The sequence below is a fragment of the Zea mays genome, chromosome 8 (assembly GCF_902167145.1).
Source record: "Zea mays cultivar B73 chromosome 8, Zm-B73-REFERENCE-NAM-5.0, whole genome shotgun sequence".
NCBI lineage: Eukaryota > Viridiplantae > Streptophyta > Magnoliopsida > Poales > Poaceae > Zea > Zea mays.
This window is the reverse complement of record NC_050103.1, coordinates 121,511,279-121,534,570: the sequence shown is the minus strand read 5'-3', so window position 1 is coordinate 121,534,570 and position 23,292 is coordinate 121,511,279. Positions and strand designations below refer to the sequence as shown.

General features: G+C 48.4%; 1 non-coding gene across 1 annotated transcript; it reads right to left on the bottom strand.

Annotated features, from left to right (window-relative positions):
- Positions 1-22,163: 22,163 nt before the first annotated feature.
- MIR164h (microRNA MIR164h) lies at positions 22,164-22,382 on the bottom strand. The gene has a single exon (NR_121132.1). It is a non-coding gene; the product is annotated as a microRNA MIR164h (primary transcript).
- Positions 22,383-23,292: the final 910 nt, after the last annotated feature.

The following is a 23,292-nucleotide window of genomic DNA, read 5'->3' as shown; positions in this document are numbered from 1 at the left end:
GAGATAACTGCCGAGTGACTTGAAGATGACGTCGGCGTGTTAGAGGTAACTGCCGAGTGACTGAAGACAATGTCGGAGTTTTAGATGTAACGCCGAGCGACTTGAGGGCGACTTCAGCGTTTTAGAGGTAACGCCGAGCGACTGAAGGGCGACGTCAGCGTTTTAGAGCTAACGCCGAGCGACTGAAGATGACGTCAGCGTTTTAGATGTAAAGCCGAGCGACTTGAGGGCGACGTCAGCGTTTTAGAGGTAACGCCGAGCGACTGAAGGGCAACGTCAGCGTTTTAGAGGTAACGCCGAGCGACTGAAGACGACGTCAGCGTTTTAGATGTAACGCCGAGCGACTGAAGACGACGTCAGCGTTTTAGATGTAACGCCGAGCGACTTGAGGGCGACGTCAGCGTTTTAGAGGTAACGCCGAGTGACTTGAGGGCGACGCCAGCGTTTTAGAGGTGACGCCGAGCGATAGCGGGCTGTGTGGGCCACCTTAAGGATAATAGCCGAGTGATAATGTGGCGCACCGGTGTTCTGGAAATAACCGCCGGGTGATGACGTGGCACGCCGGTGTTTTGGAAATAACCGTCGGGTGCTAACTGGGCGCTTTTTGAAACGGTATCTGGCTCTGGAATATCCCATAAGTGCTGCGCTTTTAGCCGCCTCTGCTTTCCGTGCCCTAGTTCTTGCTTTCTCGCTTCCGAATCCTCTGTGCAATTCGCCTCCCACTCTGCTCGCCTGTAGAATCGAGATGGCGCCCAAGAGGAAAGCCTCGAGTTCGTCTACCGCGGTGATTCCTCCGATCGACCCCAACAGCCAGTTGCCTTTCGCAGGTAACCACATGTCTGTCATCTCCGAGCCCGAACTTCTCCACCTCGTGTCCATCGAGGTTCTTCCCCCGAGGGAACTCTGTTCTTGGCGGATTTGCCATGGGGTTACTGTCCCGACTGAGGATACCCATGAGTCCGTGATTTACGCTCCTTTCCTTCTCCGCGGCCTCGGTCTTCCCATTTCTCCCTTTTTCCGTGGCCTCCTTGATTTCTACCATCTTAACTTGACCCATCTGAATCCCAATTCTATCCTGCAAATTTCCATTTTCGTTCATTTATGCGAGGCCTTTCTTGGCGTGCTGCCACATTTTGGGTTGTGGAAGTACTTGTATCACTGTCGCCCTGGGATGGCCCGGGGACAACATCAATTGGTTAGGGGTGCTAGCTTGGAGATGCGCCACGGGAGGAAAACTGAGTATCTCGAAATCCCTCTCAAAGACAGTATCAAGGGATGGCGCTTGGAGTGGTTCATTGTTGAGAATTATGGAAACTCTCTCCCCCTCGGTCGGGAAGACAGCCGGACGTTCGCACCCCGAGTTGGATCGAGTCCCCCACGGATCAGGAGGTAGCTGAGGCAGGTGTTTTGCTAGCTGAAGTTGGGTTGCTGAAGGAGAGGGGTCTGACTGCTGAAGCTGTGGTTGCTGATTTTGTCTTCAAGAATATTCAGCCGTTGAAAGACAGGGCATACCCGGCTTATCTGTATCGAGGCCTAGCCGACTCAACTCGGGTTACCAACAGAAGAGTTCCCTCTGTAGACTTGGTGAACCGACTTGAGATGATCCTTAGAGGCAAGGTGTCAAATGTTGGTGCCCCAGTGGCATACTCAGCCTGGAACTTGCCTCCTCCCAAAGCCTTCACTCTTTTTGTGTCGAATCCACCTGCCACTGATGGCAGTTTGGGCCTTAGAGTGCGACCCTCTGCTGAAGAAGTCAGCGCCTTGGTTGCCTCGCTCTGGGAGATTCCTGATGATGAACGGCAAGTCCATTTTGAGGTGCCCCTAAATCCTAGTGATGCAGAGATAAGTGCTATGCTTGATTTGCTGGCTGAGGACTCTTCTGATGCTGCTCCTGCTGGGACATCGGTGGTGGCGCCCCTCCCAGAGGCTGATACGACCTTGGATATTCAGAAGCCTGCTAGTACTCGCCCGAGGCGCCCTTGCCGAGCCAATCAACCTGATCCTTCTGCTGATGAGCAGAAAAAGAAAAAGAGACGCCTCCGGCGAGTATCCAGTTTGGATCGGGATGTTGGTATTTCGGTTCCTGCTGCTGAAGAAGTGCCTGTGACTGAATTTATTGACGCTGATCCCAATGGGTGTGCCCGATCTGCTGCTGATCCCAATGTGGGTGCTCCATCTGTTGCTGATCCCAATGGGGGTGCTGCCTGTGTTGCTAATGAAGACAACGGGGAGGAAGAGGATGAAGTTCCTTTGACTCGGAAAAACAGTCGGCAGTTCATCGCTAGTGGTGAAAGTAGTGGAGTTCCTTCTCCTGCTTTGTCTGCTCTCATTGTTCTGCAGGAATTGTCCCTGGCGAATTTTGATCAGACTCTTGAGGATATGGTTCCAGAGGATTTGTTATCGGAGCCAGCAGATGATGGTGTGATGGAGGTTTGTGCTGATGTGCTTGATGCTGGGTTGAGGTCATCCCGTGCCTCGTCGACCTTAGAGCGCGATCTCGAGGGTCAGGAGACTGTCTTGGATCGTCCTGGTCCCATGGAAGTAACTGAGGGCCCATCAGCCTTAGAAGTGGCTACCGCAGAGAACTTGGACCCCAAGGATGGTGTTGACACATGCCCAGCCCCCGAGGATGTCGCCGGGGATGACTTGGTTCGGGTGGGAAGTGTAAGCCACTGCCCAGCCCCCGAGGGTGCTGCCGGGGATGATCCGGCTCAAGTGGGCAGTGCAAACTATGACCTAGCCCCCGAGGGTGTCCGAGCGGGGTCTCCCTCCTGTACTTCCATGGACGTTCATGCGGGATCGCCTCCGCACTCCGGCTGCATGGTGGTAGCCCAAGCTTTGGACCAGGGGGTCGCCTTAGAGGGCAGCGTCCCCACTGACCAAGTTGTGGGCTCTGTTGATGGCACTGAGTTGGTTCCTGCTGGTTCGTTGCAAGCTGCTTCGGGTGGCAGCCTTACGCCCGGTCATCAATTGATCTCTCATGATTTGGGGGTCCCTTCGTTCTTTTCCAACCTCCAGGTACTGTGATATACTCTGGCTTGAATTTTCCACCGCATGAACTGCTGTCATTACACTCATCTGCTCTCCTTATCAGGCTTTGGTGGACGGGATGGCTAGCCAGCTGAGGTTACAGGGTGCTCCTGTTCCAGAAGTAGCTTCGTCTCTTGCACGTTGGAATCCAGTGTTACTTCAACATCGTGTCTCTGACTTGGAGGCGACCAACGCTGGTTAGTGCTTTTTTGCTTCTCTTTGTCTTCACTATTAAACTGCTTTACATTCTGACCCCCTTTGTTTGGTTGTCTCCTGCTAGGTATGACTCGGCAGATTTCCACACTTGAAGAAAAACATTCTCGAGATCGGGCTGAATTAGTACGGCGGTGCTCTGACTTTGAAGAAAAGTATTCTCAAAGTCAGACGGAACTAGCTCAGGTCTCTGCTGCCTTAGATGACGCCAATGCACTGAGCTCTTCCCTTCACGCTCAGCTTAACTCTGAAAAGGTGACTTATGAAACTGTACCTTGCCTTGTTGTGCTCATATTACCTGCTTGATGTTTGAGGAAGTTGACTTTTGTTTATAGGAAGAAAAACGTATCCTTGCTGCTTCTCGTGATAGTCTCGACAGATTGTATCGCGATTCTAGCAACTCGCTGACCATCCTAGAGAGGAGTCATCACTTCACCATGGAAGAGTTAGACAACCAACGCTGTAAGCTGCAAGAATCTACGGATGAGGTGACCCGGCTCAAGCAGTTGATATCAGCGAAGGACGCCACTATCAAAGAACTCCGAGCTTCCAAGAAATCCATCGCCCAGGAGTTAGAAACTGCTCGGCTGGCTGCCAAGGTTGCCGAAGACACTTCCATTACTCTCAGAGCCCAGTGCGACAGAGCCATGGATAAGGCCATTCGGGCGGGGCGAATCTTGATGAGGAGACCCGGCGTGGTTGTTCCCGAAGATATAAGGGCTGACGTGAATGCTGCCCCTGATTCCTCGAGTCGCCCTTCCTCATCGATTGCTCCTGAGAAAAATATCACAAAATAGAGAAACATTTTGCGTGCTTTGAGCGCGCGGTTAGCATGGTCAGACATTTGTTAGAAGACGTCATTTCAGTACTTGAACGACATTGTTATTCTCATATTGTTTCAGAATTCATCAGTTCGTAAATTTGCAGTAGTAAAATGATGTGCGATGGTTTTGAAACTTGTTTGCGGGGTATAGAAGTCATCCCTATATGAATAATCATAAGCGCATCAGATCGCCTTAAGTCGCTGCTGACTTAAGTCGATTGCTTCCGTTAATAGGGTGTAGTGGTCACCCTGTATTGCGTAGGCGCGAGCATGTTGCACTGGCTTAAGTCGTTGCCGACTTAAGCCGATTGCTCCGTTAGCAGGGCATAGTGGTCACCCCGAGTTAAGTAAGCGCGAGCATGTTGCACCGCCTTAAGTCATTGCCGACTTAAGCTGATTGCTCCGTTAGCAGGGCATAGTGGTCACCCCGAGTTAAGTAAGCGTGAGCATGTTGCACCGCCTTAAGTCGTTGCCGACTTAAGCCTATTGTTCTGTTAGCAGGGCATAGTGGTCACCCCGAGTTAAGTAAGCGTGAGCATGTTGCACCGCTTTAAGTCGTTGCTGACTTAAGCCGATTGCTCCGTTAGCAGGGCATAGTGGTCACCCCGAGTTAAGTAGGCGTGAGCATGTTGCACCGCCTTAAGTCATTGCCGACTTAAGCCGATTGCTCCGTTAGCAGGGCATAGTGGTCACCCCGAGTTAAGTAGGCGTGAGCATGTTGCACCGCACTAAGTCGTTGCCGACTTAAGCCGATTGCTCCGTTAGCAGGGCATAGTGGTCACCCCGAGTTAAGTAAGCGTGAGCATGTTGCACCGCCTTAAGTCGTTGCCGACTTAAGCCGATTGCTCCGTTAGTAGGGCATAGTGGTCACCCCGAGTTAAGTAAGAATGCAAGTCAATCATGAACAAACTGAGTATCTTTGAAGCCCTTTTTTATTGATGACATATTTCCATTTTACAGAGTACATCGTCGTCCCGATAGCTTTTGAAGTACAGCTAGGGATAAAATTTCCTGAGGTGTTCTATATTCCAGGAGTTCCCGACTTCTGTGCTGTCCATCTGAGTGAGACGATATGATCCTGGTCGAGTGACTTCTGCTACTATGAAGGGTCTTTCCCATAAGGGCGATAACTTGTGTCGTCCCTCCCCCGTTAGAATTCGGCGGAGGACGAGATCTCCTACTGAGAAGGATCGCTGCCGCACGACCTTGTCGTGATAGCGCCTTAGAGTCTGCTGGTATCGTGCTGATTGGATTACTGCATTCAGCCGTTCTTCCTCGAGTACATCAATGTCCTCCAGCCTGGTGGCTTCGACTTCTGCTATGTTTTCGAAGATCAACCTTGGCGCTCCGAACTTAAGGTCGGCTGGTAATACTGCCTCTGACCCATAGACCATGAAGAAAGGAGTGTTTCCATGCAGAGCTCGGCTAGGCTGGGTTCTTAGGCTCCAGACGACATAGGGCAATTCTCTTATCCATTTTCCTGCGAACTTTTCATTCTTATCGAAGACCTTTTTCCTGAGTGCCTCCAGTATCATCCCGTTGGCTCGCTCAACCTGCCCGTTGGCTCTTGGATGTGCTACAGAAGCATACTTGATCTGAATGCTTTTTTGCTCGCAAAAGTCGAAGAACTCTGAACTTGTGAAGTTGGATCCTAGGTCAGTTATGATGCTGTTTGGTATCCTGAATCTGAATATGATGTCTTGTATGAATTCCACGGCCTTAGCTGAGGTCAAAGAGGCAATGGGTTTGAATTCTATCCATTTAGTGAATTTGTCGATTGCTACCAGTACATGAGTGTATCCTCCTTGAGCTTTCTTGAAGGGTCCAATCATATCCAGTCCCCAGCACGCAAATGGCCAAGTCACTGGTATGGTCTGCAGTTGCTGTGCTGGTAGATGTTGTTGCTTTGATAAGTACTGGCAAGCTTCGCACCTCTGAACTAACTCGGCTGCATCACTCTTCACTGTTGGCCAATAGAATCCTGACCTGAAAACCTTCCCGACTAGTGTCTTGGACGCCGCATGTATTCCACATTGCCCGGCATGGACCTCCTCCAGAAGTCGCTTCCCAGTAGATGAGAGAATGCACTTCATGAGGACGCCTGATGCACCCCTTCTGTATAATGTCTCCACAATGAGTGTGTAGTGAGCCGACTGTCTGGCAATGCGCTCAGCTGCATTTTTATCATCTGGTTCCTCTTCATTCTTTATATACCTGATGATTGGCCTTCTCCAGTCGTCAGAATCTGACTCGGGTTGACTTATAATATTACACTCTTCTGCTTGATCCATTGAGATGCTCGGCTGTTGTTGGGACTATGCTTCGTCGCCGAAGGTCTTGTAGGAAGAAACAACTTCGGCTGAAGCTGTCCGCATGTGATGACCGAAGGTTCCTCTTCATGAAGCTTCGGAATTACAAACCGACATAAAAGTAGAATGACCTTTTAGTCCATAAATGTTTGAGTCGCTGTTGTAATCCCTTATGAGGGGCATAATTGTAATTCCTCACAGGCTGTGTCCCGTGTCTATAAATAGTGAACAGTATTCCTTTACTGTTCACGCATTCCTGTAATAGCGATCACACCATTCGGGAATCAATCTTTTGCCAAGGCAAAGGTATAATTGTACCCAATGTTTAAATGTGTTAAATCGATATAATATGAAAGTAATGTTGTTCGTTTATAATTTATTCACCTTTGACGCTTCGTATTTTATATTACTTTATTCAATCTATTAGGATTCAATTACGAAGATTTAACCTTCGTAATCATATTGTCTTTAACCTTCGTCCAAGGCTCATTAATCCTCAAGGGAGTAATGCTTCGTTGGACGAAGGGCATTAACATTTAACATTTTATGTTGCCTTGTTCTTAATTCATAGCGTTTGAGAACAAGTCCCCAACATTGGCGCCCACCTCCGGTGAACTCACTTCCACTGTCCTGAGACAATGGCTTCGTTCAAGAACCAAGCTGGAGCTGCTTCGGCTCCGAAGCTGATTCTCCCGATAACAGGCGGTTCATGCTCAGAGCCGGCTAACAAGAAACAGAAGAAGGAGGCACAGAGAAGAGTACAGCATGTTGGAGTGCAGGGACCCTTCATCAAGTCAAGATGGTCCCACATTCCAATCACCTTCTCCCAAGAGGATCTTCAGCTCAAGGATTTTCCTCATAACGATGCTATGGTTATTTCTTGCGTTATCAAAGGGTTTCTGGTCCACAATGTCTTGGTTGATACAGGCAGTGCAGCTGATATTATATTTGCTAAGGCCTTCAGACAAATGCAAGAGCTAGAAGATAAGATTCATGATGCTACACACCCTCTCTGTGGCTTCAGAGGAAGACAGATTGTAGCACTGGGCAAGATCACCATGCCAGTGACCTTCGGATTCATCAACAACACCAGAACTGAGCAAGTTGTGTTTGACATTGTTGACATGGAATACCCTTACAATGCAATTATTGGTCGTGGCACCCTCAATGCTTTCGAAGCAATTCTTCATCCTGCTTACCTTTGCATGAAGATACCTTCGGATCAAGGACCCATTGCTATTCATGGAAGTCAGGAAGCTGCCAGAAGGGCCGAGGGAAACTGGACTGACTCAAAAGCAATCCATAATATAGATGGAGCTGAAGCTTGTGAATAGTACAAATTCAGAAGGGAGAAAGCAGCTTCGGCAGATCAGCCGAAGCCCATGCTCTTATGTGAGGACATAGCAGAGCAGAAGGTGCTGTTGGGCTCCCATTTATCCGAAGAACAGGAGAAAACCTTGTTAAGGTTTTTGTTCAACAACAAAGATGTTTTTGCATGGTCAGCCAATGATCTTTGCGGAGTTAACAGGGATGTTATTGAACACTCGCTCAATGTTGACCCATCCTTCAGACCCAGAAAGCAGAGGCTTCGGAAAATGTCTGAAGACAAGGCCGAAGGAGCTCGGAATGAAGTCAAAAGACTCCTCAGCGCAGGAGTTATCAGAGAAGTAAAGTACCCAGAATGGCTAGCTAACACTGTTATGGTAAAAAAGGCCAATGGCAAATGGCGAATGTGTATCGATTTTACGGATCTCAACAAGGCCTATCCGAAGGACGAATTCCCATTGCCAAGGATAGACTCCTTAGTTGATGCAGCAGCTTCGTCAGAGCTTATGAGTCTTCTAGATTGTTATTCAGGCTATCATCAAATTTGGATGAAGAAGGAGGATGAGCCGAAGACCAGTTTCATAACCCCTAGTGGAACATATTGTTACCTTCGGATGCCTGAGGGGCTCAAGAACGCTGGAGGAAGTTTCAGCAGAATGACGGCGAAGGTTCTTCAGTCTCAGATAGGTAGAAATGTGCTAACTTATGTTGATTATATCATTGTAAAAAGCACGAAACAAGAAAATCACATTGCTGATTTGCAGGAGACCTTCGCCAATTTTAGACAAGCTGGTCTAAAGCTGAATCCAGAAAAATGTGTCTTCGGAGTAAAGAAGGGGAAATTTCTTGGATGCTTGGTTTCAACAAAGGGAATTGAAGCTAATCCAAGTAAAATTGAAGCTATACTTCGAATGGAGCCACCAAATACAAAAAAGGGGGCCCAAAGACTGACAGGGAGGCTGGCATCTCTCAATAGATTCATATCCAGATCAGCAGAGAGAAATTTACCATTCTTCGAAGTGCTGAAATCAGCCGAAGTCTTTCAATGGGGACCAAGCCAACAAAAAGCCTTCGAGGAACTGAAGCAATTTTTTATAGATTTAACAACATTAACTCCACCAACACCAGGGGCTCCTTTGTTATTATATGTGGCAGCTTCGCACTCAGCGGTAAGTGCAGCACTTGTCCAGGAGAAGCTTGATGGCCAAGTCAAGAAGCAGGTCCCAGTATATTTTGTATCTGAGGTTCTTAGTTTATCGAAGAAAAACTATACAGAATTGGAGAAGGTGTTATATGCTGTTTTGATGGCATCCAGGAAGCTTCGGCATTACTTTCAAGCATACAATATTGTTGTTCCTTCTTCGCAACCGTTGAAGGATATTATGAGAAATAGAGAAGCTACTGGACGGATTGGAAAATGGGCTGCAGAGCTCAATGAATTTTGCATTGATTATGTGCATAGATCTTCGATCTAGTCTCAAGCGTTGGCAGATTTCATTGCTGACTGGACGCCAGGGGCTCAGGATGAAGAAACAAATAAAGATGCCGAAGTATGGACAGTGTTTTGCGATGGGTCTTGGGGAACCTTCGGAGCAGGAGCAGCCGCTGTGTTGGTCTCACCATCCAAAGTTAAAACTTGTTATGCGGCAAGACTCGATTTTAGTTGTACAAACAATATTACTGAGTACGAAGCCCTGCTTTTGGGCCTTCGGAAGTTAAAAGCAATGGGAATCAGAAGGGCCATTCTTAAAACTGATTCCCAGGTTGTTTCGGGTCATATCGACAAGAGTTGTAAGGCTAAAGATCCGAAGCTTGAAAAATATCTAGACACGGTCCAAAGGATTGAAGCTTCCTTCGAAGGATTTTCTGTCAAAAATATCCCTCGGGGACAAAATGAGCATGCTGATTTGCTAGCTAAGTCAGCAGCACAGGGGCTGCCCTTACCTTCGGATGTGTTCTTCGAAACAATAAAAGCACCTTCAGTGGAACTTCTTGAAAGAGCAGTCCTCAATATATCTCCTGTTTATAGTGAAGACTGGAGAACTGAGATCATCTCTTACCTTCAGGGTAACTTCCTTTCAGATGACGAAACTTATAACAGGAGGATAGAGGCAAGAGCTCGTTCATATGTCATGATAGAAGGGGAGTTGTACAAGCATGGAGTTTGTGCTCCATTACTCAAGTGTTTATCTAGAGCCGAAGGCATAGAATTGATGAAAGAAATACATGCAGGCCTGTGTGGATCTCATATTGGATCTAGGCCGTTACTTGGAAAAGTTTTCTGTCAAGGGTTTTTTTGGCCGAAGGCAGCTTCGGATGCAGCGGAATTAGTTCAAAAGTGCGAAAGTTGTCAGAAATGTGCAAGAGATCAGAAACAACCTTCGTCTCTAACTCAGCTGATACAACCCATCTGGCCATTGCAAAGGTGGGGCCTTGACTTGTTAGGTCCGTTACCACCGGCCCAAGGAAACTTAAGATATGTTGTAGTGGCTGTGGAATATTTTTCTAAATGGATTGAGGCAAAGCCTTTAGCCACAATAACTTCGGCCACCATTCAAAAGTTTTTCTGGCAGAATATTGTTTGTCGTTTCGGAGTACCAAAGGCCATCACTATAGATAATGGAACACAGTTCGACTCCGAAGCTTTCAGAGAATTCTGTGATCAAATTGGCACGAAGATCCATTTTGCATCAGTCAGGCATCCGGAGTCAAATGGACTTGTTGAAAGAGCCAATGGCATCATAATGACAGGAATAATGAAGTTAATCTTCAATCAACCCAGGGGAAAGTGGCCAGATCAATTAATCAAAGTGGTATGGAGCCACAACACAACAACATCAAGATCAACAGGCTTTACTCCATTCAAATTATTGTTTGGTGATGAAGCAATAACTTCGGAGGAAGCTAAAACTGGATCAATAAGAGTAGTAGCTTCGGCAGAGTCAGATTCTGAAGCTGATCATTCTGTGGAAAAAGATGCTATAGAAGGGATCAGGCTTCAAGCTGTGGAAAACATCAATAAATATCAAGCCGAAACAATCAAATGGTGTGATAGAAAGGTTCGGCTAAAGAATATTGAGTCAGGACATTTGGTGCTTCGGAGAGTGGTTAACCCAGATACAGTGGGCAAGTTGCAGTTGAAATGGGAGGGACCTTTTTTGGTAGTATCTTCGTCAAGACCCGGTTCATACAGATTGAAGGATATGGACGGCAACGACATTCCTAGATCTTGGAAGGCGGATGAGCTTCGGCGATATTATGTATAACTTGATGTAATTTTTTATATTTTTTATTTTTTCTTTCATGGCACCCTTTTCCTTTCTGAAGGGGGAGAAAGGATTTTAATGGGGCCATCACATGTAATTTCCTTTTTTAGCTCTATAAGAGCAAAATCCCCCAAAGATGTAAATGTAAAAACTGAGAATGCACCATCGAGTGCCGAAAAGAAACAGGGAAGAAGCTCGAAAGCCGTCCCTAAGGGGATGCGGAGCACGACGAAGCTACTAAAGAAGTCGCTCCAAAGGGGGTGCAGTGTAAGTTTTCTGCTCAAAAGTCGTTCCAAAGGGAATGCAGAGCTTACAGCGAAAAGTCAACGCTGATACCGCCGAAAGTAAAAGGCGAAGAAGCTCCTAAGGGAGGCTTACAGCGAAAAGTCAACGCTGATTTCGCTGAAGTAAAAGGCGAAGAAGCTCCTAAGGGAGGCTTACAGCAAAAAGTCAGCGCTGATATGTGATTGTTTCTAAGGAAATAACGATTGTGATTATGGCTTCGGATATGTGTTTGGACATTCATTTGCACACCACATTACATCATAACATTTGCATTCATAAACATTCATCCAGGCATATGTAGGATAACCATCATCATAGCATAAGTGGTTGCTTCGGCAAAAAGAAAAAAAACTGTCTTTTGTACTTCGTCGTGTACGAAAAGAAGAGCTTCGGCAAAAAGGAAAAGCTGTTTTTATGCTTCGCTGTGTACGAAAAGAAGGGAAGGTGTTTTTTCGCCTTCGGCTCAAAAAAGATAATTTCGTCCACATCAAAGCACCTCATACATTAATGGAAGGGTAAGAGCATATTACAAGATATGAACAAAATTCATTAAGAGCTGTTTAGCCATATTTACAAAAGTTATTTCAAAAGTTTCTTGAGTTTTTCTACAGTCTACTCCTACTGATCTTCATGGGGCCTCAGCTTTGGCGTCATACTCTTTAAGCATCGGTCTCGGCTTCGTCATCCTACATGAATTAAGTTGTTGTGAGTCAAAACCAAGTCTGAAGGAAAAGGTAAGCACAAGGTATGATTTCTTACTGGTTCAAGATGACTCCGAGCTTCGTCTCCAGCCTTTTCTCGCCCGCCTTTTGTCCATATCATCTTTACAAATCTATTAGAAATGCTTCGGGCGAGGTCAGGAATATCATCTAAAATTGATGGTGATAGAGTGAAATTGGGCCTATTAACAATTTTTCCATGGTCGCAGCCAGCTTTCAGAAAAGCTGCAGCGGTGCCCCGAGAAGCTACCCAGGCACAGAAGTCACCGTGCCCGGCTATAACTTCGTCAAGCTCATCAATTTCACCCTCAATATGTTCGAAGGTCTTTGGTAAATCTTCAGTTGACGGGGTGAACTTCCCACTGCTAGCCCCGACTGAGTGGAAGATTTTTCTCAGTCGTTGAATACATTTATTGCTAAACTCCAAACATTTGTCTTGAAGACTTGACAATAATTTTTTCAAATCTGAATTTTGTTGGACTTCGGCTTCAAGTTTCGCATTAAGTTCTTGTTTTTTTTGTTCAAACTGTTCAGATTGGCAGAGAAGCTTCGTATTCAATTCTGTTATTTTAGCTTCGGCTTCTGCCAATAAGCCTTCAGTTGCCTGAAGCTCGAAGTTCTTTTTTTCAATAGTAGCTGATTGCTCTTTTATTTTGCTCTCTAAATTTTCAATTATAACCTCGTGTTTTTTGTCTTCCAGATCCTGCTGCATTTTCAAAGCCTTACTCAACAGCATACTCTGCACATAAACAACCTTCGTTAGAAATGTCTTCATTATTAAAAACAATAAGAGTCAGGGGAAAAGTAGTTCACCTTGAAATTGGAATAAAATAAACTACCAACGATATGTTGTCGTCGGTAGCGACTAATATCTGTTTCCAGCTTCGGAAAACCGATACTCTTTGATAGAGTACCGATAATCTTAGCTCCAGTTTGATCCCGGATACAGTCTAATTTTTCATCGTCAATATCCCCGAAGAGGAGTGCTCCTGGTTTATATCCGCAAGATTTGGCATATTCTTTAAGCTCTTCTATTTCGGTTTTTGACAGTTCTTGTCCAACTAAATTTTGAAACATGAAGGCTTCGTCCTCTGAAGTTTCGTCAGCGATTTCCTTTTCTTTCCCAGACACTGCGGCCATGGTCTCCTCGGCGGCAGTCGCAGCTTCTTCTGTGGCCATGTTTAGCAGTATTTTGTCGATATGTTCGATTGTGGTTTCCAAGTTCAAATCTTCGGTTGAGGTAGCTTCGGTAGCCGCGATCTCCGAAGGTGCGACTTCAATATTTGTTATTTCCTCAGCCGCTGGTATCTTCCGAGCTGAGGCTCTCGGTGGTGTCTTGTCAATGACTTTTGTCACTGCGATGATCCTTTGTCTCTTTGTTTTAGTTGTTTTCTTCGTTTTTTCGGGCTCCTTTTCCTTCTGAAAAAACTTCGTCAGTTGAGGCCCTAATGGACTTAGCTTCACAGGCAGGGATTCAGTCATTACCTTCAAAATCTCTTCCACGTCAGTGGCAGAGCGTGATGCGGGAGTCTCTTCTTCGTTGGATACTTTTCGCTTCGGAGATGATACTTTTCTCTTCTTTGGAATATTCTTCTCTTTTGGCAGTTCTTTCTCATCTTCATTTAAAGCTTCGGCTACCCTTTTCCTTTTTCGGCCTTCGACACCTTTATTCAGTTGTTCGTAGTCAGGGTATTGAAAACCCAAGGCGTCCAGCACTCGATTCAGTCTTCGCTTCGGACGGGTACCGAAGGCCGCAGTCATCAACTGATCTTCTTTTTTGGAGTAATTACCGAGTATTTCATTGCACATTATTTCAATTGTGTCCAGCCACTCTTGGCAAGGTGTTTTAAAGTATTTCTTAAACTTGTAATAGTAAGGTAACCACACAAGTTCCCCTTCTTTCTTCTCCCCCTCTAGCTTCGGCATTTCCCATTCTTTTAAAGTAGGAAAAACCCTGAAGGCCAAGAACTCTTGAACCAGGTCTCTTGTGTCGATATGCTCTGAAATAATTTTAAACTCAGCCAGTGCAGCCCAAGTGGGACCTTCTAATGACATTTGGCATCGCGGTCTTGTTTCTCCGAAGATCAATTCAAGAGGGCTTTGTACCAGCTTCTCTTTGTCTTCGTCAATCTTCACATAAAACCATCCCGACTTCCAGCCTGCCGGCCATTTGCTTCGGTAGCTGATTACAGGAAACTTTGTGGTTTTCCGATAAGCAAAATTATAGCAACCAAAGTTATCATGCAATCCATCTTTTCTAGCCTTCGTCTGGTAGTGCAGCTCATGAACTCGACAAAAGCTGTCGGCAAACGGCTCCACCGCTTGGCTTCGGAGGGCCCAGATATAAACACTAAGCCTAACAATAGCGTTAGGAGTCAGCTGATGAAAGTAGATCCCAAACTTCTTCAATACATCTGCAATAATCCCATGGAGGGGGAATCTCAACCCAGCCTTTAGAAAGCTCTTGAAAATGACTATTTCATCCTTCTCCGGCTTCGGGGTAGTTTCTTCCCCCCCGAAGCGAAGTAGCTTCTTCTGACTCTCACTGAAATAACCCGACTTCACCATCTTGGAGAGATCAGCCTTAGAGACAGTCGACTTTCCGAAGTCCAAGTGGTTGGGCTTACTTGGCATGGCAATATGATAATCATCTTCGGAATCAGTTTCTTCAATGTCTCCTTCTTCCGCTTCGGCAGTTGCCTGTTCTGTTTCAGCAGTGGGGATTTCTTCCGAGATTACCAGTCCGGATCGTTGCATCGCTTCGGAGATGGGAACAGTCTCCGATCCTTCAGCTTCGCCTCCCTCACGCTCAACCCTAGCGGTAGAACGCACTCTAGCCATTTAATTCTGGATTTTTTGGGAACTAAATACTTTTCTTCCGAAGCTTTTTTCTTCTGACGAAGTAGGCTTCGCGCTGGAGCTTCGTTTGATTTCGAGAGTCAAGCTTCGGCTATGGTTAAAAATTTTGGCAGCAAAACAGTGCAAATAGCAATGAATGATGTGGTAACTTCACACCTACCCGTCTGTTTATATAGTGATGCAGGTAAGAAGGTGAATCGCCAGGATTTTTACACCAGGCGAACAGCTGCTTGCACCCGCTGCGCGGTGGACCGCAGAGACCAAATAGTAACTCTGCAAGGTGGGACCGCTACGCGCTCGGAAACTGAATCGTTTCTCGACAACGAGCTCAGGGAAGGTATTTTTCGGACCTTCGGCTTCCCGAAGCCTAAGATACTTTTTTCACGGATCAAGCTCGTTACGAAAAACGATCTAGCACCGCGAAGGGGCTACTGTTGGGACTATGCTTCGTCGCCGAAGGTCTTGTAGGAAGAAACAGCTTCGGCTGAAGCTGTCCGCATGTGATGACCGAAGGTTCCTCTTCATGAAGCTTCGGAATTACAAACCGACATAAAAGTAGAATGACCTTTTAGTCCATAAATGTTTGAGTCGCTGTTGTAATCCCTTATGAGGGGCATAATTGTAATTCCTCACAGGTTGTGTCCCGTGTCTATAAATAGTGAACAATATTCCTTTACTGTTCACGCATTCCTGTAATAGCGATCACACCATTCGGGAATCAATCTTTTGCCAAGGCAAAGGTATAATTGTACCCAATGTTTAAATGTGTTAAATCGATATAATATGAAAGTAATGTTGTTCGTTTATAATTTATTCACCTTTGACGCTTCGTATTTTATATTACTTTATTCAATCTATTAGGATTCAATTACGAAGATTTAACCTTCGTAATCATATTGTCTTTAACCTTCGTCCAAGGCTCATTAATCCTCAAGGGAGTAATGCTTTGTTGGACGAAGGGCATTAACATTTAACGTTTTATGTTGCCTTGTTCTTAATTCATAGCGTTTGAGAACAAGTCCCCAACATTGGCGCCCACCTCCGGTGAACTCACTTCCACTGTCCTGAGACAATGGCTTCGTTCAAGAACCAAGCTGGAGCTGCTTCGGCTCCGAAGCTGATTCTCCCGATAACAGGCGGTTCATGCTCAGAGCCGGCTAACAAGAAACAGAAGGAGGCACAGAGAAGAGTACAGCATGTTGGAGTGCAGGGACCCTTCATCAAGTCAAGATGGTCCCACATTCCAATCACCTTCTCCCAAGAGGATCTTCAGCTCAAGGATTTTCCTCATAACGATGCTATGGTTATTTCTTGCGTTATCAAAGGGTTTCTGGTCCACAATGTCTTGGTTGATACAGGCAGTGCAGCTGATATTATATTTGCTAAGGCCTTCAGACAAATGCAAGAGCTAGAAGATAAGATTCATGATGCTACACACCCTCTCTGTGGCTTCGGAGGAAGACAGATTGTAGCACTGGGCAAGATCACCATACCAGTGACCTTCGGATTCATCAACAACACCAGAACTGAGCAAGTTGTGTTTGACATTGTTGACATGGAATACCCTTACAATGCAATTATTGGTCGTGGCACCCTCAATGCTTTCGAAGCAATTCTTCATCCTGCTTACCTTTGCATGAAGATACCTTCGGATCAAGGACCCATTGCTATTCATGGAAGTCAGGAAGCTGCCAGAAGGGCCGAGGGAAACTGGACTGACTCAAAAGCAATCCATAATATAGATGGAGCTGAAGCTTGTGAACAGTACAAATTCAGAAGGGAGAAAGCACTGGTGGTGTTGTCAAGAATTTCTTCTCTGCATGATGGAGCTGAAGCTTGTGAATAGTACAAATACAGTAGCAGATCTTCAGCTGGTTGAGTCGACGTAGCTCGTCGCGGTGGCTTCAGCACTGGTGGTGTTGTCAAGAATTTCTTCAGTGCATCTAGAGCTTCCTGTGCCTCTGAAGTCCACTGAAACTTATCCACCTTCTTGAGTATCTTGTAAAATGGTAAACCTTTTTCCCCCAGCCTAGATATAAATCTGCTCAGAGCTGCCATACATCCAGTAAGTCGCTGAACCTTCTTTTGTGATCGAGGTGCTTCCATCTTCATGATAGCTTCAATCTTGTCCGGATTAGCCTCAATTCCCCGGTGGCTGACAATAAACCCGAGTAACTTTCCTGTTGGTACCCCAAAAACACATTTTTCGGGATTAAGCTTCCATCGATACCGCCTCAGACTGTTGAAAACCAGCTGTAAATCTTCGATGAAGTTTTCCGAGTTCTTCGTTTCGATTACCACGTCATCCACGTAGGCCTCCACACGCTTGCCCCAGTGATCGGCTAAGCATGTTTGAATAGCTCTCTGATAAGTTGCTCCAGCGTTTTTGAGACCGAACGACATGGAGGTATAACAGAAAGCACCGAACGGAGTGATGAACGCTGTTTTTTTCCTCGTCTTCCTTTGCCAAACTAATCTGATGGTATCCAGAATAGCAATCCAGGAAAGACAGCATAGAACATCCAGCGGTGGAGTCCACCACCTGATCTATCCTCGGGAGCCCGAAGGGATCCTTCGGACAGTGCTTGTTGAGATTAGTATAGTCGACGCACATGCGCCAATCCACTTTATTCTTTTTGAGTACAAGAACAGGGTTGGCTAACCACTCAGGGTGTAACACCTCTCTAATAAATCCAGCCGCGACCAAGCGAGCTAACTCGGCGCGAATGGCCTCTCTCTTGTCGGGCGTGAAGCGACGTAGTTTTTGCCGAATCGGCCTTGCCTGGGGATATACCTTCAGTTTGTGCTCGGCCAGTTCTCTTGGGACTCCCGGCATATCTGCAGGTTGCCATGCGAATACATCTCGGTTATCTTGCAGAAACTGGACGAGCGCGCTTTCCTATTTGTCGTCCAGGCTGGAGCTGATGATGGCAGTCTTGCGTTCATCAGCGAACCCCAGGTTGATCCTTTTAGTTTCTTCAGTCGGCCGCATAGAGGTCGCGGCCTGAGCTTCGTTTGCCGGTACTGCAAGGTCCTCCTCAGGCTTAGAGTTCTCCTGTGTTGAAGAAATTGTCGACGGCTTGGTGGTGAGGGCCGCTTGGATGGCCACTCGGAAACACTCTGCGGCGCCTTGGAAGTCGGCGCGCACAGTTATGATTCCTTGTGGTCCTGGCATCTTCAGTATCATGTACGTGTAATGAGGAATGGCCATGAATTTGGCCAATCTCGGCCTCCCGATGATGGCGTTGTACCCGCAGTCGAAGTTCGCCACTTCGAACCTCAGGAACTCGGTTCTGTAGTTCTCTGGAGTTCCGAAGGTGACGGGCATGTAGATGTGGCCCAACGGGTATTCCCCCTCAGTCGGCATGATGCCGAAGAAGGGAGTATCCGACTCGTGGAGCTCTTTGAGGCGAACTCCCAAGCCTTGGAGTGTGCGGGGGAAGGTGACGTTGATGCTGCTCCCCCCGTCCACCAACACCTTCTTCACCCTGCTCTCTCGGATCACCGGATCGACGAGGAGCGGGTATTTGCCTGGGTGGTCGAAGTTGAGCCATTGATCCGCCCGGGTGAAAGTGATCGGGTGCTCTGACCACCGGTACGGGGCGGGAGGACCGGTGGTCGCCACTAGTATCTGGCGATCGTTGAGCTTTTGTTGTCTTCTGTTCTCCTGCGATCCGTGTCCGCCGAAGATGACGTTGACCTCCCTGTCAATGCGCGGGAAAGCTCCTCCCCCTCCCTCCTCCTGCTGCTGGGGTTGTCGTGGTTCTTCTGGTCCTCCCCTCGGCGGAGGAGGAGGTAGAGGTTGGAAGGGTCGGCCGTGCCCGACGGAATGTTTGAAGTCCCGGCAGTTCCGAAGAGTGTGGCGCATGTCCTTGTGGTACGGGCACTGGGCGTCGAGGATGTCGTCCAGCGTGCGCTCGCCTCCGCGAGGTCCTCCCCGGGCGCGAGAGGCTGGTGGTCCGGCGGCGTGTACTTCTTCGCGAGGTCTCTTCTCCCAGCGTTTGTCGGGCTGCTGGTTCGCGTCGCGTCGTGGTGCTGCCGGTGCGGGCTTCGCTCCTCCGATGAGGTCCTTGGCTTGCTCGTCGGCGGTGATGTAGAGGTCGGCTTCCCGAAATAGCTCCTCGGAGGTAGTCGGCGCCTTCTGTAATATGGCTCGGATGAAAGCCGAGTCGTTGGATCCTCTGTAGAAGTCCTCGATCACGGCCGCCTCCGTGACCTCGGGGATACGATTTCTCATGGTCTGGAACCTTTTAAGGTACGACCGGATAGTTTCGTCCCCCCGGCGCTTGATGGATTTGAGGTCCCATGGTTGCGCCAGTTTGTCGGAGAGGGACTGGAAGTTGGCGGTGAAGCGTCGACTGAAGTCGCCCCAGTCGTCGATGCAGTGTCGGGGTAGATGTCGCAGCCATTGCAGCGCGTCTTGCCCGAGGACAATGGGTAAGTACGCGGTCATCACGTCTTCGGACACCCCGGCAGCTCGAGCAGTGGTGGTGTAGACGGCTAGCCAGCCCCCTGGATCCTGCTTAGGTTCATATTTGTCGACATTGGATACCTTGAAGTTAGGAGGCCATTGGATGGCCCTAAGGCGTGGAGTAAGAGCAGACACTCCACACGTGTCCTCCTGTCGTCGTGGATGATGTCTGTCTCGGGGAGGGGAGTAGTTTTTGTGGTTCCTCGACCGTCCCCGGGTGGTACCGCCAGTCGAGGCCGTTGCCGACTCAGTTCTGGTGGCCTGGCTCCGAGCTGGGATGCCATGATCCCTGTCGTACTCCTCCTAGCGGCGGATCTCGTTCTCGTGCCGTCGTTCACGCGAAGCATTGATGGAGCTTCGCGCGTCTCGGCGACTGTTGATGGCATGTCGTAGATCGTTCGGCGGGTGAGCAAGCGGTAGAAGATGGTTGGCTGCCTGGGTGAACAGTCGTCGGTAGCCCTCGGCGTCGGGAGTCCGAGGGAGTCCATCAGCTATCCGAGCTAATACTCCTCCAACTTCGCTCGGCGTGTTCATGGCTCGGGCGAAGTCGGGATTCAGGTTGCGCCCAAAGAATGGATTCTCCTAGCGTTGCCTTGCATCTTGCTCGGCTTGCTCCTGAGCCCGGCGACGATCACGTCGTCGGGAGTTCCTTCGTTCTCTGAAGACTCGTTCCTCCGGAGTTTCTCCTATCTCCGAGACCTCGTCCCGCGAGATAGGTTGCTCCGGATCCCGTTCTCCGGTCACGTGATGTCGTCGAACGTTCCTGCGCCGGTTTCTCCGTCGGCGGGATTCTCGTTGAGGTGGTTCTTCTCCGGGTGCGGTTGGCTCGTCGTCGGAGACGGGAGGCGACTCCACTCTCCCGATGAAGAGGACGTCGGGATAGAATGGTGCTGCTGTCGTGGCGACCTTCTTTCCGTTCTCCTTTGAGGGCGGAGGAACTGAAAGAACAATTTGCTTCCCCTTGGTCTCCTTCTTCCTCGCGATCTGTGTCCATTCTTTCGTCGGGGAAGTAGATAGTGGAGTTCTCCGGGTCAGCGGGCTCTCGGCCCCTGACTTTCTGAAGGCGATCTTTTCCCAGAGAACTTCTCCGATATCTTCGGAGTTTGTTGGAGGAGACTTCTTTTCCGGCGGATCTGCAATGCGGTGTAGAGTTCCCTCTTCATCTGCTACGAATGAGATTGTTCCGAAGCAGAATACGGATCCGGGACGGAGGGTGATCTTGCTGTGGAAGTTGACGGCCATTGAGCTAGCTTGGATCGTCGACACACCCCCTACCTGGTGCGCCAGCTGTCGGTGTTTTGGGTCCGACCGCACACCCGGGGTTGCCCCTCAAGGTGTTTTTAGGAGTAGGACGGTGTCAACGACTGTAGCAAAATGGTTCGTGCCAGCTGCACGAGGGACAGTGGACAATGTTTACAGGTTCGGGCCGCTTAGAGACGCGTAATACCCTACGTCCTGGTGAGTATGCTTGGTGGATGAGGTTACAAGGTAGCTCTCTGAATCGAGAATGCAGAGAGTTGAGGTGGGTGGCTGAGTAATAGGGTCGATCGTTCTGAAGGGGTGCCCCTAGGCCTTATATACTCGACCGTGGGGCAATACACGTGGATATGATAATAATGTGTAACTAAAAGATAGTGAACTGTTTGATTTTATCTCTCTATAGTTCCACCGACCTATCCTCGCATGGCCCCGTTGCATGGGGGCTCCAGCGCGGGAAAGTCGGATCTCTCTTGTGGTCGCTCGCTCAACGTTGTGGGCCGTCCGGGCTTGCACCAATCCGGCCTCATGTCAACCTGTTTTGCTGATTGTCCCTCCCAGGCCCACGAAAGAATGACCTTACGATTTATTGGGCCCTTGGGCCTTTCGTGAGGTCTTTTACTCTTCCAGTGGACCCGGGGGATATCTGTCCCCCACAGTGGATTCAGAGTAGGGTCTAAAGATCAGGATGAACTTAGGGTGCAAAACAGTGAGATACTTCAAATTTCATTGGCAGTGAGAATCTGGCGCGGATTTAGAATCGCATAAGAACACTGGGAATGAATCAAATCGAAGAAGAGGCACGCATTGTTGTCCCTCCTCTGCGCAGATCTAGGAGAGCCCCTCCCGATCCAAGCCGTCGGCCCCGTCACGACCCCCGCTACAACAACAGCTAGGGACAGCACATACCATAAGCACCATCCCATGGCGTGAGGCACCCGAAGAGGAGAGGTGGAAGGCGGTCGTGCCCGCGAAGTGGTCCGTGACGGCGTCGTAGTCGGCCAGTTCTGGGCCGGGGCAGGGGCATGGCGGGGGCTGGGAGCCTGCGGGCGTGGGCGAGATCCGCGTCCATCCGCGCGAGAGCGAGATCCGCGGGCAAGGCGAGGGCAGGGCGGCGGGATGAGCGGCCATCGCGGGGAGCGGGCGTGGTTTGGGTGCTGGGGTGTCGCGGGGTGGAGGCAAGCGGTTTGGCAGAACCGTGCTTATGAACATTTACACTAAGGTCTTAAGAAGTAGTAGAGACTAGCCTAGAAGAGCATCAAACCTGCATAACTAGCTATATAATATATAGACAAAAGGGTAAAGAATGTTAGACCCAAAAAAGTTGCGCAGATGAATAATGTTGCAGTGGAGCAGGCCACAAATCTTTTTTGCTCGGAATCATGAAAACCGAGAATGGTTATTATTAGGAAAAGAGAACCCATGCATTGCATGGTGACGGAGCAAAACATAAGACTACTCACACATGCACATGCTTGCCTTGCAGCAGCCGCTTGCAATTAAGAACCTGGCCCCATTTCTCTCCACCAAACCAGCCGACAAACCTACCGTCTTTTTGCTTATTTGCATGCACCGGTCACAAAAGATGCGCAGGCGAGGCGTGCCCGATGGAGAAGAAGGGCACATGCACGCACGCATCGATCGGCCGGCTGGCCTGGCTTTGCTTCGTGGAGCTACAGTTAGCCGGTCGATCGGCCAGCGCGGGCGCCGGCGCGGCGGACCTGCTTTCCGTGTCACGCGCTCAGCTCGCCGCGCCGGCGATGCGTGAGTCGGCGCCAGACCGTCGATGGAACGAATGAATTCACACGTGCCCTGCTTCTCCACCTCGCGCACCTCGCCATCCTCTACGCCGGAGCTAGCGGGTGAGCTGAGCTGAGCATACGCACCGCGCGCTCTAGCTCCCTCCTGCGCTCCTACTAGCTACTCCTCCAACAACCTGTTATATAACTTATATTATATATAGTATAAGGCTATAAGCACGGCGGCTATATATAGCTGAGATAATATATAAAAGAGCACTACGACAACCACACCACACCTGGCATACGCATAACGCATCGCGTGGTACTGGTGCTCCGACTCGGCAGAAATACGTTGTACGCCTGTCGCCGTCTCGTCCCAACGGTGCAGCGCGACCTTGCCCGCAGGTCGTCGGAGCCAGCCAACAAGGCCACGTAGAGAGGGTATAGCCGTATAGGGAGGGGTCATTCATGGCTCACCCAGAATGGCTAGCTAACATTGTTATGATGATGAAGGCTAATAGTAAATAGAGAATGTGTATTGATTTTACTGATCTCAACAAGGCTTGTCCGAAGGATGAGTTCCCATTACCAAGAATAAATTCTCTAGTAGACGCAGCAGCTTCGTCAGAACTCATGAGTCTACTAGATTGCTATTCAGGCTACCATCAAATCTGGATGAAGAAGAAAGATGAGCAAAAAACCAGCTTCATAACCTCCAGTGGTACATATTGTTATCTTCGGATGCCTGAGGGGCTCAAGAATGCTGTTGTAAGCTTCAATAGAATGACATCGAAAGTCCTTCATTCTCAGATAGGCAGAAATGTGCTAACATATGTTGATGATATCATAGTAAAAAGCATGAAGCAAGAAAATCACATTGCTGATCTGCAAGAAACATTTGCTAACTTTAAGCAAGCTGGCCTAAAATTGAATCCAGGAAAATGTGTCTTCGGAGTAAAAAGGGAAAATTCCTTGGTTGTCTAGTTTCAACA